General features: G+C 37.4%; 2 non-coding genes across 2 annotated transcripts; one reads left to right on the top strand and one right to left on the bottom strand.

Annotated features, from left to right (window-relative positions):
• Positions 1-12,636: 12,636 nt before the first annotated feature.
• Positions 12,637-12,708, top strand: Trnap-ugg (transfer RNA proline (anticodon UGG)). Its single transcript has one exon. It is a non-coding gene; the product is annotated as a tRNA-Pro (tRNA).
• A 1,547-nt stretch (positions 12,709-14,255) lies between these two features.
• Positions 14,256-14,328, bottom strand: Trnaa-ugc (transfer RNA alanine (anticodon UGC)). The gene has a single exon. It is a non-coding gene; the product is annotated as a tRNA-Ala (tRNA).
• Between the last annotated feature and the right edge of the window lie 2,828 nt (positions 14,329-17,156).

The following is a 17,156-nucleotide window of genomic DNA, read 5'->3' as shown; positions in this document are numbered from 1 at the left end:
ACACTGATCATTAGGATGAGGGAAAAACTACAAAACAGGAGACTTGTAACATCGGCAGCCGCTAGATTTGCCAATAAATAATTCTGAGCGGTTTGAAGCGACTGGGTTCTCTTGATTATTAACAGGACTGAAATATTTCCAGCGATTCCAACTCCGATAACTACTGACGCTGACAAACAAATCAATAACTTGTCGATCGTAAAATAAAGTTTTCCATTTGAGACTTTCTTTACCAACTCCACTATTGTCCCGTTCGTTGTAGAATTCGCTGAAATGTTTAAAGACATTCTGTTTCTCAGATTCGTTACTTGGTAGCGATTGAAGATCTGTTGAACGTTGAAGTTTGTGCCAAAGCAAATGGCTAGTAACAAATTGAAGTAAGCCTTCCTGAAAAATGTCATTAAAGCAATCAACTTTAATGCAAAGGGGTAATCAATTTTGTTGTCTATACATGACAGCAAACGCAATTTAAAAAAAAAAATGAATCGTTCTTCGGAGAATGAAATTGATTAACAATGAAATCTTGTGAAACTTTTTAATCCAGCTCGGTAGTTGGTACAGCGATGGCAGTTTTTATATTAATTTTGCTTTCTCCAGGGAGAGGAAATTAATTGAAAATGCGCCGATCGTAATCACTTAGTATTTATTTCATAGCGCGAAAGATTAAAACAAACAGAGCATTTAATCCACGTGCGAGAATCAGTTTTGTGTTCAGACTGCCATCTGCTGCTTCATATATGAAGGGTAAATGTAATTACCGACTGATGTTAGAGATCGCCATCGATTTGAAAATACCCTAAGGTTCAGCCTACTATTATATGCTGTTCTTAGCAAATTTATACCGAGGTTTAGGTCTTTTAGGTTCAGTTCCTATTTGATGATGATGGACAGAAAGTAAAGCTATTTTATTATTTTATTCTTGCAAACGCTTTAATTCACTGAGGTTATGTTCCGCTAGAATCACGGTTTTAATTTTTTCCTATGTAAGCAAAAGCCAAACACCACACAGGTCCGACTGAGGTTCTCCCAAAGGTGATACTTTTTAATTGCAAACATACACCCGTATTTACATAAGAAAGAGTTGTTGAATCTTGAAAATAATGATTTTGAAGAAAAAAAAAATCTGGAGAATCCGGGTATCGATCCCGGTACCTCCCACATGCTAAGCGGACGCTCTACCATTTGAGCTAATTCCCCAGAAGCTCATGATGCCAAATTGCTAAGCGGTTTCTCAATGTCACTGTACACGGACCATCTTCTTGCTTAAGTAAGCCAGCTGAGATAACACTATCTACCGATTTGTTTCTGATTTCTGTTTTTAAAAGGAAGTAAACTCACCGACCTATTTTGCGCTTAGAACAGAAAATTCTACGGTTAAATAGTGGTACTGTTGAATTTGATCGGTTAGAAATTACAAATTCAGAAACTTATATGCTATATAATATATGAAACATTTTTTGTACGGTAGCGTAAAAATCCCAATGATTCCGGCCCATGCAGTAACTGTCTTTTCTTTTTTTGTTTTTATTTGCAGGTTGCTTTGATTAAAAAAGAAAGAAAGAAGAAACAACAAAATATGGCGACACAATTCATAGGTTGATCCAGAAAATCTCACACTTTAATTTTTTTGGTGTTACTCTACGTGAAGGTAGTAACGTACTGGTAAATTAACCTGTTTTTAACCAGATTTACCGTAGTCTGTATTATTTTTTCATCGTTTTGGCCTCTTGGTCTAGTGGTGTGATTCTCGCATCGGGTGCGAGAGGTCCCGGGTTCGACTCCCGGATAGGCCCCATGTTTACTATTTTGTCAAAATATTTTGCAAGCCGTAACAGCATCGATTTCTTTGGCCTTTTTTTATCACTGCTTATTGCATGTGAAGAACTGAACGAACGAGTGGAAGAAGAAAAGCGAAGAAAGTAAGCGAAAAAGAGCTTGTAACCTCACGTCTAAAAATAAGCGTATTTGTAAACACGGCCGGGCGAGGTTTGAAGTTTTCTCTGTGTTAGTTGGCACAGCCGCCTCGTAGAGTGCTAAAATTTCTTCTTCTGTTGTTGAAAACCGTGCCAAGAAAGGTGTACAAACCATTTTAAGCCGAAGCGAACAGGATTTGCGAAATTTTCTTTTGACGTTCCTATGTGAAGATTTACATATTGTGATTACAAAGTATGGAGATTTCCTCGTTTTTTTTAGTTCAATTTATTCGGTTTGGCGAAATGCTTGGGTGAATTCCCAGGTTAATTTGGTTGAAGACTGGCAAAGCTACCAAAATACACACTGTAATATTCAAATTTAAGCGTGAATAATTATTAAACTTTAACAGTGCGAGCTTAAACGAATTTTCTTTATCCTTTCTTTCATTCGGTTACCTTTCAATGAGAAGTGATTTGCTGTTGATAATCAGATGACGTGATATGCATATTGTGTTTATAATGTAGATTTCCTCGTTTTAATTTGTTGTCTGTCCAATTAGTTCGGTTTGGTGAAATGCTTATATAGTCCAAATGTCGAGTAGACGATTATGCATGTAAATCCTGTCTGCAAATAAAGCTCTACTTTGATTTTGATTTACTATTTCATTTTATTAGTGCCACTGCTTTTGGTTGGGGGTACATGGGCCCTATTTTCTTACTGAGAGGTTATTCCGCAATGCAGTATTTACACTTAATATGGAAATGTTCCTCAAAAGTGAGATAGTACTGATGAAAAAGAAAAAAAATGCGAAGATCTTTACTCGGTAAATTGAACAGTGTCAATGACATTTACCTACTTAGAAAAAATTTAGGGTGTAGAAGTTCTTGCCCTGACCATTTCTCGGTAATAGAAATAACTTTTACATGTATATATACACAATTTAGTTGGTGAGAGCGCTCTGTTCTCTCCACTTTCTCTCTCTTGGCTCTTTTCTTCACACTGATTTTGTTATTAACTAACTCATTAACCAAATGTCACTGCCTGTTTTCTTTGTTGTGCATGCATACTTTTTTGCTCGTCGAAAAAAAGTTTCAGTTTCTGCCTGGCTGTTTCCTTTATCCTGTCCGGTACCAATTCGTTTGTGATATAACTTTGTGAATTCTCTATTCTCCTTGAATTTTATCTCTTCAGGGTAATACAATGCACTCTGAGAGTGTTCAATCATTGTTTTCAGTCGCTACAATTTTCAGGAAAATAGCAATAGTTTTCTTAATTTCCTTCTACTTTGTGTTGGGACCTTTTAGCATGCTCGTAATTGGCCCATGGGCATTACGGGAGAATAATTTTCAAGTAAAGAATTAGATCCGTTTTAGTGTTAAGTATTTTTAAATTATTATGAATTAGGCATTTCTTTTTATTTTAATTTTTTATTTTAGTCGCAAGTGATGTTTTATGATTTTACCGACGTATACCATGTAAATGTAAATAATGCACTAGAATTATCCAATCAGAGTGTGCATTATATCAGCTTTAATAATATCATATGTAATAAATGTATCTAAATGATATTTTTATGACAGAAAACTGGACAGGGCAAGAACTTCTCTTTCTTTTGTAAATTTTTACATTCATTCCTCTCAGCGCTGTCAAAATGTCTCAGGAACCTTCATTTTTGATAGTCCATTATTTTCCACCATACCTAGCACAGAAGCTCACCAAATCCTAACTAATAACCAACATGTGTGTATCTCTGGCTTTTGCTGTGTACTACGTGTATATTCTGTTATTCTGCCTTAACTGCTAGAAACAATTTTGACAGAGCTGTTTCAACAGTTTCACTTAAATCAATTCCCAGTAACTGCGCTACATGTAGCAGTGTTATTGAGTACGAACTTTATGGATGGTTTTAAATTTTTATTTTTTTATGATTACAGAAGACAACAAAATATACATCTGTATACATAACCTGATGTTGGTGTTGGTTGCGAATCGTAGTTCATAATAGTCATCCTATTACAGGTAAGGGGGAAAGTTCAGAAAGTTTAGAACATCTCTTCCCCCAGCACACCTTCTGTCTACAGGTGTAATTATTGAGAGGTTATATATATACAAAGAGTAATGTAAAGTTATACATATGTAAACGTAACATTAAAATCTGACATTTGAACGCCTCCTTTGCTAAAATTAGTCACGATTTAATTGTTATCACCCCCTGGGAATTCATAGAGATTCCAGAGGCAAATTATCACCTAATGTGGAAATCCTGTCTTCAAGTTAGGGAACTTAATGATACAAAAAAGTTACAATGAAAGTAAAAAGAATTGTGAATGTTGATATGGTGTACATTGTACATCATGTACATTGTAAAGGCATTTTGTGAGTGCCAAAGGCGTAACATTTCATGTATTGCTTTTTCAGGACAAATTATATAACAGTGACGTTTTAAAAGGTGTGATCAGAAAAATAATGAGTACATTGTCCAGGCAGCACCAGTTTATGGATGGCATATGCAGACAGTAAGATGAACTGTAAGCATCACCGGGTAAGTTTTTTTATGCTTTTGACTTCTTGCACTTAGTTTTTGTGTCATTTCATCACAAGAATAGCTGACGAAAGATGCAATAGTTGTTGCAATTTATTTTAAGAAACTTATAAGTCTGCCTATGCTGGATAACAGCCATGTGTAAACTGAATGTAAAGCAAACACACTGTTAAAGATGGGCAACCCTAAAACCCAGAAACCGGAATCCGGAATCCAGAACCAGAAACCAGAATCCAGAAACCGGAAATCAGAATCCAGAAATCAAAGAAAACAAGTTCTTCAAATACTCGAAAATTGTTTTGCTGAGGTTTTTGCCCGTAAAAAATAAGCTGCCAAGTAAAAATGACCTCAAACTGAAACAAAAATTCCCCATCTGTTAAAATTCATGCAACCGTTACTTCTAGTGAGGGCTATGATTATGAGAATCTTAGTAAAGTGCGTGGTAATTTTATTCCAAGCACCCTGAGACCGTCTAAAATAAGCATGCTGGTAATTAGCCACGCGGTCATGGGCCGAGTGCGGTTCATGTTCTACCCGTGTTTTTGTTGTTGTTGTTGTTGTTGTTGTTGTTTTGTTTTGTTTTTGTTTTTGTTTTTGTTTTGTTTTGTTTTGTTTTTGTTTTGTTTGTTTTTTTTGTTTGTTTGTTTTTGTCGGTGACCAGACCCAAACTTCCCCTCAGCCAAATTTTGAATCAGGCAACCTGTGATGTTTATTCGCCAAAAGCTGTTGAAACATTAATAAAAGGACATTGTTACGGATATTGTTTCTTTATTTGTGTATAATATATGTTTTCTTTTGGTTTTATCGAAGCGTTGGATTCGAAGTTAAATAATTAATACGCTAAAAATGCTAAAAAAAGGGTATTAGGTCAGCCATGGAATGCGCTGACGTGGCAGCTTTCATTTTCGCTACGTGACAAATAAGATCGTGTTTACTTTGCAAGTTTATTTCGCCAGAAGCGACGGTCATTAATTTAGGTGCAATATTGCGAGTATTTCTTGTGGGTTTCGGCAAATGAAGCGAATTCTTTAGCTATTTTATCGCAGCAAGTTAAAAGATTTGAAGAAAAATGAAGTATTTGCTGAGGTAAACAAGAGCTTGCCAGAACTTGCAACTTTTAAGTCAGTGCTAGGAGAAAAAACACAACCGTTCTAAAATTAGCCGTGGATAGCGTAAACCCTTTGATTGTGTGACTTGCGTGACTACTTCGAAGCACAAACAAATTAAATTTTGACGTTTCAGGAAGAAAGCTGTTTGTTAAAAGCGTTATATTAATAGTGTGACACTCGTTTCCTTTTGTATCATTCATGGGCATATCCCGAGCGAACTTCCAGATTAAGACCATTACGTGCTACTCACCAGTCTTCTCAGAGCAATTTGATCTAGAGAAGAACCCCGCTCTCACCAGAGCCAGGTTGAACAAAAGATGGGTAACTTAGCCTATGAGCAGGCTCTCGTGTTTGGGCCGGGAACTTGAGCGAAAAAGCCGCATAAAGGCACTCGCTCACATGTTAATACAGAAAAACACTAGACACTTATTTAGCCTGCTAAGGCACTAGAGACAGATACTAGAGCCTTCTCGTAGGCTATGAGTAACTCTATCCACCCGAAAAATCACTAACCCTGACTGGATAGTGATTTACCCAATGGATAGCTTTATCCAACTTTTGAACAATCGGGCCAGATGTATAGCTAAGGGTTGTTCAGAACTAGTCAAAATGTTTTAGCAATTACAGTTTGTGGCTTAAGTAAAGCCAAGAAAATAAATAACAGCAAAATAGTTTTTCCCCATATTTATTTATTAGACATTGCTGAAGTGAATTATTTCCATCATCATTCGTAACATCTGGATTACGGATTCTAGTTTCTAGTTCCGAATTCCGGTTTCCAGATTCAGTGTTTTAGGGTTGCCCTTAATGATGTACGTGCATGTTAATCTTGAATAATCTGAAATTTCAGAGAGTTTAAAAATATCATATCATATCTGTGATGGTTCTGAGGTGGAGGGCTGTTACATGTACATGTAAATGTCTCATGCATGGTTTTTCACTTGTTATGATTCAGCTGCCAATAGTTTCTGTATCTGTTGGTGTGCAACGATATACACCAATATTTCAACGTAATAATGTACAGTGTATATTAATTAACCAAATTATGCTCTTTTTAGTTGGCCAATGCTGCTACATAGTAATGTGATGTTGAAGCCCACAAATTTAAAAACATGCCCAGTGTCAACTTGTCAAATATATGAACTGGCCAGACAGTCTAGATTGCAAAATTTTCTGAAAGTTGGAATTACCAGGTAAGATATTTGTTAAACATTATTTTGTAATTAATGATTTCTCAGACGTTGTTTTCCTCAAGAAAAGATTCATACCCCACATGGAAGTTTTTTCTCTATTAGACCTCTCTCTTCCTGATACTTTAATTTGGAATTTCTAAAGACTGGCCATGAATGGGTGTTGGGTGTGAATATCTTCTGGAACTGCACATTCGGATTTAGTTAGCAAGAACATCAGTATTTATCCTGACAAACTCATATGGAAGCTGAACTCATATGCAGTTGTACAGTTATATGTACAACCAAACAGCCTGGATGGCCCTTTGATTGGGACTGTGCACATTGTTGTAACTTGCAATGTTCCAGTTTCTTGTTGAAAGCAAATTGCATTTGCTCTCAAACGGAAGTCGCCAAAATATCCTGAATTTACAGACTTGGTCACTTATCCCGCTCAAAAACAAAATGTCTGTAAATTTATTTTGCAAAGATTTTGTTTAGTTTTTAGTTCTGTTCATTTCAAAATGTTTGGAAAATGTTTGTAAATTGTACCGTCTAGAATAAGAGGAAACATAATTTACATTACAAAGATTTTACGCGTTTAGCCTGATCATGTAAAATCACTGTAAATTGACATACACGGGGCACCATAAAATCTCTGTAAATTGACATACTCGGGGCACCATAAAATCTCTGTAAATTGACATACTCGGGGCACCATGAAATCTCGGAAAATCTCTGTAAATTGACATACTCGGGGCACCATAAAATCTCGGCAAAATCTCTGTAAATTGATATACTCGGGGCACCATGAAATCTTCGCAAAATCTCTGTAAATTGACATACTCGGGGCATCATGAAATCTCTGCAAAATCTCAGTAAATTGACACACTCGCGGCACCATAAAATCTCTGTAAATTGACATACTCGGGGCACCATAAAATCTCTGTAAATTGACATACTCGGGACACCATAAAATCTCTGTAAATTAACATACTCGGAGCACCATTAAATTTCTGTAAATTGACATACTCGAGGCACCATAAAATCTCTGTAAATTGACATATACTTGGGGCATCAAAAAGAAAGCATACTTTGGCCCAGGGACTATGTGAATTCTCCTCGTTAAAATTCCGAAGCCAGGTATCATCAACTACTGTAAGCACCAATCTGGGCGGACCAAACTCTGGTCAGGTATTCAGTTAATTGGGGCGCATCGCATGTAGATCGCCGACAGGAGATACTCCTTCCGCGAAGCGTGCTAAAACCTACTCAGGAGGTCGACAGCTATCGACCTCCAAAACAAGGTGTTCTTTCTCGAAGTAAAGCTACGGTAGTCTCCGAAGAAAAATCGGGCGAAGATACATGATAAATATGATATCCGTGCATAGAAGCAACATACTTTTCTTGCGAACAGTTCTAATCAAACAGCCGGGCCCTAATAACAGAACATAAAGTGCCCTTCCTAAACACGTTTGAAACAAAGAAAGGTCAAGAGACCGAGAAGAGAAAGGTAAATGTACAAATGTCACGAACGATCCTGGCACTTCCCGCATGCAAAGTGGGCGCTCTACCATTTGAGCTAATTCCCCAGAATATTTCCCCCATTGCAAACTTATGAGTGAAATTACTTTGACTGAGTAAATTTAGAGATTTACCTGATTTATATTACGGTATCTAGTAGATCATTATCTGCGGTGAATAGGTTACTTCCTTTAACAAGACAATAAACAGACAATACTGACACAAAATAACTTGACAATTTGAAGCTAGTTCAACAGGGTAATCAGAATCTTTATTTAATCGTGGAACGACCTAGGACATTTGTTCCAGAGCTGCAATACAATAAACGTAACATAGCATATTCTATGGCATAGTATAAAATAGTTTTGCAGTGCCGTCTCGTGGTATATCATGAATATCCCACTTGTCACTTGTATTTTCTTGGGCGCTTTGAATTCACGACATGGTTTGGTTTCTTACAACAACCTTTACCCTTTAAACTAGAGTAAAGCTTCCTAACAGAGCTCGAAAATGTCTCCATTGATTGTTATTTTGTTTGGAAAACTGACAGTTTATTACAGTCAGGAACTACGTGCAGGTACCAAAGTCACACAAAAGGTTATGAATCTTGGAGCGTTCATCACCAAAGAAAAAACCATGATCGAGTTACGCTCAGAAAACAAAATGTATTCAACTTAATTGTTTAAAAATGTGGGGAAAATAATGGCGACTATCTAGTTCGTTGGCGTTATCAGCACCACGCTCTGCCAACTGAGCTAACGGACCAATTGCTGGAACAAGTGCATATTAAAACACAGCTGATTACTTGGTAGAACACTATTAAATAACGTTACTGCTAAATTTTGACAAAAAAATTGTCCTTGGCAGTTTTAAATGAAAGTTTTCATTTACCTGGTAAAACAAGATTTCAAGCTTTGTTATTGTTGTAAAATCGATCTTAACTTGGTTTACGTGGGAGACTAAACTCAGCATTGCTGAATAAGACGTGGATGAATAAATCATCACAATTGCTAAAAATAAAACAAAAACAAAAACAAAAACAAGCAGAAACAGAGAAATTAACAAAAAAACGAAAAGCAACGACAAAATGCAAAACACAGACTATAGCATCACCTCATGTTTGTTTAATAGCAAAAAAGTAATTTTCAAGTGTTTTTAAAATATTTAATAATTTGGGTCCACCCACTCTAGAATAGTAATTTTCGTGGTCCATGTGTTGGTCGAACTCACGACCTTGGCGTTATCAGCACCACGCTCTGCCGATTGAGCTAAGGGACCAAACACATTAACCTCGGTGCCTTTGTACAAGAACGTTGTCAAAAGTTCGGCCAAATGAGGAACAGCACCCGCTTATTGGCTTTATTCAAACTGATTCGGTTTTATTCTTTAAGATGTATGTATACATTGCTAACGTGCTTTCTCAAATGATGAGGGGATTTTTGTTGCAATATAGTTATCCCGAAATCATTTATTAGAAGTTGTTTCCCATTTATTTTCTAATAATCTCTCGTCAATATCAGTAGTTTATGTTCTAAATAACAAGCAACTAGAATCAAAAGCAACATGTTTTCTTAAATTATCTGTTTTTCTAAAATGAGATTCTAAGTACTTTGGTTAGATAAAAGCGTGAAACTAATTATTGGGTCATGCGTCTAACATTGTGTTTTCAATAGATATAGTAATTTGTATATTGAATCAAATGTTTATGGTTTGGGGAATTAGCTCAAATGGTAGAGCGCGCGCTTAGCATGCGGGAGGTACCGGGATCGATACCCGTATTCTCCAGCAGTCTTTATTTTACTAGCTAATATGCAGCTTTAATTCTCTTTGAAGACAGATGTTTTTCTGACCATTGCTGTACGAATAACGGTTTGTAAACTTTTTATTTGGATCATTTTCTCTAGCTATCAGAGAAGATGCGAATGCTCCTATTAATTAATTTTCCGCTGTCGCTCTGAAACAACGTGGACTTCAATCGACCAGCGGTAAACGAGCAATACCCGGAGCACCTTTCGGTATTGGCGCGCGGTACGCTTTTACGCTTTTGTAACGCAACTTTTTTCATAACAGCCGTATAACGCAGATAACACAAAGATTCTCTGAAGAATTACTCTTTTCTTTACGACTTGCTTTATTGTAACCTGGCAGTTAAAGGTTGAATTTCATCTTTTAGAACTGAAATTGACGCCCTCCTTTGACACGGAATGGCAAGGAAAGGTTTATGGCCGCACCCAGGCCTTGCTAGCCCACACACTGCAGAGCTAATCCCAGTCTCCGTTGTATTAAACAGCTGAAAGTATTTTTCTTTCCCATGAATGGGATGTTAGTCAGTCGTAGTTATCCGCCCCCATTCCCAGGCCCCCCACCGTGGGGCGAACTACTCTTACAGCAATGAAGGAATAAAGAAATGTAAATTCATCAAACGAGACAAGTCGGCCAAAGAAATGTCGCTGAACTAACGCGACAAATGTAATCCAGGGCGTCTATTTACATTTGAGTAATGTTTTAAAAGCACGTGATCTTGAAACGAAGTATTTCTAAACCACGCTAACGTGCATGGTACTTGATCAAATTTTACTCCTTAAATTTTTGGGTGAATCACATGGAATTCCACGAAATATTAAAAACGCCGTTTGCCGCTTGCAAATATCTGCATTAGTTCCGGAGATATTTAAGTTTGAAAAATGTGTAAATATGCAAATGAAAGACAGCTCAATATTACATCGAATGTATAAATAGAGCTATCTTGGTCAATTTGCAGCGGAAACCATTGAACCATTGTTCCCAGGGCAACTAACTGTTTTCCATTCCCCTCCAATCTGATTCAAATATTTTAGTGATTTTCAGCTCGAAAAACATTAAACAAGGCTACAATTGCTACCTAACATATTTATATATGCTTGCTGGATAATGCAGATGAGGCACCACTGGCAAATATCAAAATGGAACGCCAAAGGTTGCCAGAAAAGCTTTTAATATCGAGGACGTCTGCGCCCTAGCATGTTCCCATGGTAACAGAACTGTTTAGCTCATATTGTGGAGCACATCTAGTAGAATCTTACCGTAAAGAATCAAAGATTTCTGATACAAATTGGCTGAGATATCTTTTTCATGAAATTTGATTAAAATTTGGTCGAGTTTAAGATGTCATCACTTGACTAATTTGCATATTTTAAAATCTTGAATATCTCTGGAACGAAAGGAGATCTTTGAAAGAGTAAACGGCGTTTTTCTTCTCGTACAGTCTGCTTTTTTGTGCTTTAAAATGGCATGGATAGGAAAGATGCGAATTTCATGATATATAGTAGCCCTTCAAATGAACCGTCATGTAATTTTTCAGTCGACCCCAGCGTGGACCTTAAAAATAAAACTATTATTGGATATCACAACCTTACAAAAATTCCCTGTTAAACAATATGTGAAGTTTCGATGAGCAAAAGTAATGAAAAAGTATCGAGAATTAAAAAGTTCGACCCCTCTGAGGCACCGATGGGATTTGAACCCATGACCTCCTGTTTAAAGACAGGCGCTCTAACCAACTGAGCTACGGCGCCCTACGTTAGAGGGACAGAGACTTGTGTTCTCTTCTCTTGTTAAAATTAAACATTAATTTTTCAGACATTTGACCAACTGATCCCAATCGTTCGCTTGTTGCTATTCACGGTTTTGTGACGTCTGTCAATCAAGACGGGCTTGTTCTTTTTATTTCTTTTTTCATCTTGTATCTTGTAGCCGAGAAAGCAACAAATTTATTTGCGCTTTTGAAATATGTAATTTCTGACGATCGAGGGACGAATTAGTCAGAGATTACTATTCTGAGAGCATGATGGAGAGGCTCGCGGGTTGTCCTGGGATGTTTAAGGACTTTTTTGCCTTTTGGCGGGAGATTTACGTCATTCTTGATCGGTCAGTCTTCGTGTTCGTCCAAAATTTTATTAAGCTTTGTTTTAACAGCGTCTTGTAAAATTTTATAGCTTATTGATTTGTACCCTTTCCTCGGGATTCTGAGGAATACGTTTCCACACATGTTTTGACCATATCTTAAGGGTACGCTTTTAGTGGTGTTTTGTATTTGGCGTAGAACAGGTTTTAATTGTTAGAACCAACCGTTTTAATTTGCAAGGAGATAGACTATCTTATTAGACGGAATACATTTGCATCAGATAGCTGACTGACGCATTCTCAATAAACTATTCCCATTGAATGTCTCGTGTTAATGCTGAGTCAGAATTGCTTTATTAACATGACGCGGAAAACTCCGTTAATCAGCGGAGTTGCACTGGTAACTACAACACAACACAGAACAGGTATTAAAACACCAGCTGAGTTAAGGGAGAAGCAGATTAAAGCGTTTGTCTAAAGAGTTCATTATATGTCTGGCCTGTTAGTCTAGTGGCATGATTCTCGCTTTGGGTGCGAGAGGTCCCGGGTTCGACTCCCGGACAGGCCCCATATTTACTATTTTGTCCAAATACTTTACGAGTCGTAACACCATCGATTTCTGTGACTTTTTTATCACTGGCTTATTGCGTGTAAACAACTGAACGAAGGAGCGAAAGAAGAAAAGAGAAGAAAGTAAGCGAAAAATGATACTTTATTCTCACGCGAAAGCTTGGGCATGCGCCGAACTGTGAAACTCTGACTTCAATTTGTTTACCATTTACAAAGCCTTCTTTAAACGTGTTTTAATAAATATCTGCTGCCCTGCAAATGCCTTTTTGAAATGAGCAAGGAAACATTTCACGCGCAAAGAAAGAAAAAAGAGAAAAACAAATTTGGCTTGCTTTCGTTTTCGTGCAGTCCTTATCAAAACCGAAAAGAGAGTTTTTAAATTGCTTTTTAAAAAAGCAGTATAAACATGCTAATAGAATTGTCGTTGGTTGTCCCATTAGTGAAGCAAAAAGCTGCGCATGATTAAGCCCGGTTTTCACTAGCGACGCAAGCACAAGCGCAAGTACAGACGCAAGCATTAGGGATGACCCAAGTAAAAACGAAATTCGACGCAAACGTTACCACAAGCAGAAGGAAAATTTTTTGAACCTTCCGCCATTTTGAAACATGATTGTTTAGGCGCGAGGTAATCTGCATGCAGTTTTTTCATTGGCTAAAGATAACCACGTGTGGTTAATATCCTTGGCTTGTGATTGCCCCTGTGTTTATGCCTCCGTCAAGGCCGGTTTCACAGTGAAATAAGAATTATTGTGTTTGCACTTGTGCTTGCGCTTGTGCTCGCGTCGCTAGTGAAAACCAGGCTTTACTGCACGTGTGACTGTCTTGCCACCCTGTTTACAGAGCAGAAATTAGAAGATTGAAAATTAACTGAAGGCAACGATAGTTTTGCTAAGAATCTGGAATAAATAAATGAATATTACTTATTAAACACGACGGAATTGAAGTTATAAGCTTGTGGGTTCATGTCGATGTTGCGATAAGAAACCTATCTAAAAGTTATCCCAAAAAATCCCGTGTGGGGAACAAGATGGCGACTGATACATTTACCAATAATTCTTAGCGTCAAAATCACTAAAAACGCTCATGAAAAATGCACAGAAACCTTCCTAAATCTTCAAACCTAGCGTACACAATGAACGTAACGCAGTGACAAATGTTGCAAAGATTTGATTTTATCCCTACTTTGAAAATCCAGGTACGCTATGCATTGTGGTAAAATGTAAGGCCGCCAATTTTTCCCTCTGTAGATTATGGCGTGCTGTTACAGGCGCCATGACACTTTGTGTCAAAGAAGCCATACTTAAGTTCCGCCAGCAGTGAGCCAGCTCTTCTTAAACATTTAAAATAATAATAATCGCAATCACGGTGAAATATTTTCAAGAATAATCTTCTTGACATTGAGAATATGGTGCATTCACGGTTTCCTACAGATAAAGACATGAACATCATCTCCTGAAAGGGGATGCAATAGAACATTTCAATGCACGTTTTAGAATTTAACAGTGAAAAAAAAATATCCAATAACAAATTGATGAAAAAAATAATTGGAGAATCCGGGTATCGATCCCGGTACCTCCCGCATGCAAAGCGGGCGCTCTACCATTTGAGCTAACTCCCCCTAATACGTTTGCCGTTTGAAAATTGTGACTCGAATTGCCGTAACTGAATAGATTTAAAGTGGCCCAACGTTCTGTTCAAAGAGAGAATACTGACTCAAAAGAACATGAGAACTGTAAGCTAGTTCAGACAGGGTAGCCTGTGTTCATGATTCAGGAAATACTCTCGGGGTTGTTCTTAAAACAGTTTGCTTAAAAAGAAAAAGAGACGAGCATCAACTGTAAAATAATTTTCAATCCACGTATCATAAAAAATAAAAAGAAATTTTCCGGGTCCGTGTAAGGGTCGAACTCACGACCTTGGCGTTATCAGCACCACACTCTACCTACTGAGCTAACGGACCAATTGCAGTTACACAAACGTTAAACATAGGGCAAATTTGTAATCCGTAGAAGAGACCGGAGTTTAAATGTTACCATCTAATTTTGGTAAAGAATGATCGCTTGGCAGTTCTCTAGACTCCTTTCGGGATTTCATATCACCCGAGACATGAGACCCTCCAAGGTCGTCATCTTCGTTATCCTCGGCTGCTGAAGATAGAGGGTGAACGACAAGGACCTTTGTTCTGGCGCCAGTAGATAGCAGAGTGACTGTAATACATTGATTTTGTACAGGACGTCATGGCACACTAACCGCGTTTTATGAGCAGATAAAAAGAACTGCTTAGAAAAAAACAAAACAAAACAAAATGTTAACATGGGTAGAAAAAATTTTCTTCTTGGAGAATCCGGGTATCGATCCCGGTACTTCCCGCATGCAAAGCGGGCGCTCTACCGTTCGAGTTAATCCCCCATAACACAACTCTTGTTAGAAACTTATGAGAAAAATTCATGTGATTGAGAGGTTGGATATAGAGACTTACATGACCTATATTGGTCTTTATATTATTATGCCATGTCATAGAAAATTCAGCCAATCAGAATGCAGGAAGCCGTTGTATATTCGACGGTATTACCTCCAAACTTCCCACCATACGCCGCGGGCATATGACATTGATTGTGGTGGCCACTGTATGTTCTATCATCATCATCATCATCATCATCAGTCCTCATCGCGCCATCGGACGCATAAGGCCTTCATAATGGCATGGTATAAATCAGTTCTGTAACGCTATCTCGTGGTACACCATAGAATATCCCACTTGTCACTTGTATTTTCTTGGTATACACACTGGCGTTAAGGCTCGTTTATATACCGAGGAAATTCAAGAGGCTCGCAAAATATTATATGGTACACCACTTGAAAGCGTTGCATCACATAATGACATTGTTTCGCTTCTTACAGCTAAAAACACACTTAACTACAGCTTTGGGGGCTTATAATTCGTAAACGACACGGATAATTTTTTATATTATCAAATTTTGATAAGTATGTTAAGATGCAACTTTTGGTAAAGGTCGGTACATGAGGCTCAGAGCCACCTTAAATTTTTCTTGAATTATTTAAAAATAGCTTTTAGTTTTTTTAAGTGTTCATGTTAGAATATAATAATAAAGGCAATATATTAAATGTCTCCTTTTCTATTTTCTGTAAAATTTGATGAAAATTTCCAAATAGTTACGATGTAATGAATAGTTGAATTCATTTTAATTCAAAGCTTTATTTTCATTAAAACACCTGTGCAATGGGGAATTACCTCAAATGGTAGAGCGCCCGCTTAGCATGCGGGAAGTACCGGGATCGATACCCGGATTCTCCAATGAAACTAACTGTCTTTCTTTTTTCTCGTGACAACGATATTTGCCATCAGTGAAGTGTTGTTTTTTTAATTTGTTCGTTGTTGCAACTCTTTACTTCTTCTTTCCTTTTTTGTCAGAAGCTTACCGTAGAAACCCAAATAGATTGTTCTAACGATTTCGGCAAAAACCTGCGATTGTGTTGCTGCTGTTCATTTCACTGGAACGTATCTCCAAAGTCGTTCCCCGATATACGTGATTATTCTGCGAACTAACTTAAAATTGTCATTTTCTTTCATGTCAGTACTGTCTGCATATTTTCTTGTTAGATGGATTAACCGAACACCGCACATGATGATTTAATAGATACCGTAATATAGATCATATAAATCTCTAAATCTGCTAAATCACAGTAATTTCGATCATAAGTTCCTATTGAAGGACCTACGTGGTCTGCGGGATTAGCTCAAATGGTAGAGCGCCAGCTTTGCATGCTGGAAGTACCGGGATCGATACCCGAATTCTCCAAGATTAGGATTTTTGACCCATACTAATATTTTTTTTGCCTTTTCTTTTCTTTTTGTAGCTATTTTTTCAGCATTTATCTGCTTATTAAACTCGGATAGTGGACCATGATAAATTTTTGTACAAAATCACTGTATTGCAGTCACTCTGCTATCTACTGACACTAGAACAAAGGTCCTTGTCGTTCACTCTCTATCTCCAGCGTGAGATATTCTATGGTATACCACTTGAAAGCTTCATGACATTGTTTGGCTTCTGACAGCGATTTTGACAAACGTTACCTATAAACAGAGCTTTAAAATGGAGTGTTTTGTTTGTATTGTTTCCATTCTCAGTTAATTGGTGTTATTTTTTTTTTTATTTTTTTTTTTTTGAAAACTGACAGTTCAATACAGTCAGGAATTACACTTACTTAAGTTCCACAAAAGGCTATGAATCTTGGATCGTTGATCACCAGAGGAAAATCATAATCGAGTTGCACACAGAAAAAACTGGGGAAAATATTCGTCTGTCTGGTCTGTGTGAGGGTCGAACTCACGACCTTGGCGTTATCAGCACCACGCTCTGCCGACTAAGCTAACGGACCATTTGCTAGTACCAATTGTGAAACAGGGAGGACATGCGGTTA

Source organism: Orbicella faveolata, unplaced genomic scaffold (genome assembly GCF_042242905.1).
Source record: "Orbicella faveolata isolate gen_17 unplaced genomic scaffold, um_ofav_v1 contig_35, whole genome shotgun sequence".
NCBI lineage: Eukaryota > Metazoa > Cnidaria > Anthozoa > Scleractinia > Merulinidae > Orbicella > Orbicella faveolata.
The sequence above is the reverse complement of the archived record's forward strand: the minus strand, read 5'-3'. Positions and strand labels throughout refer to the sequence as shown.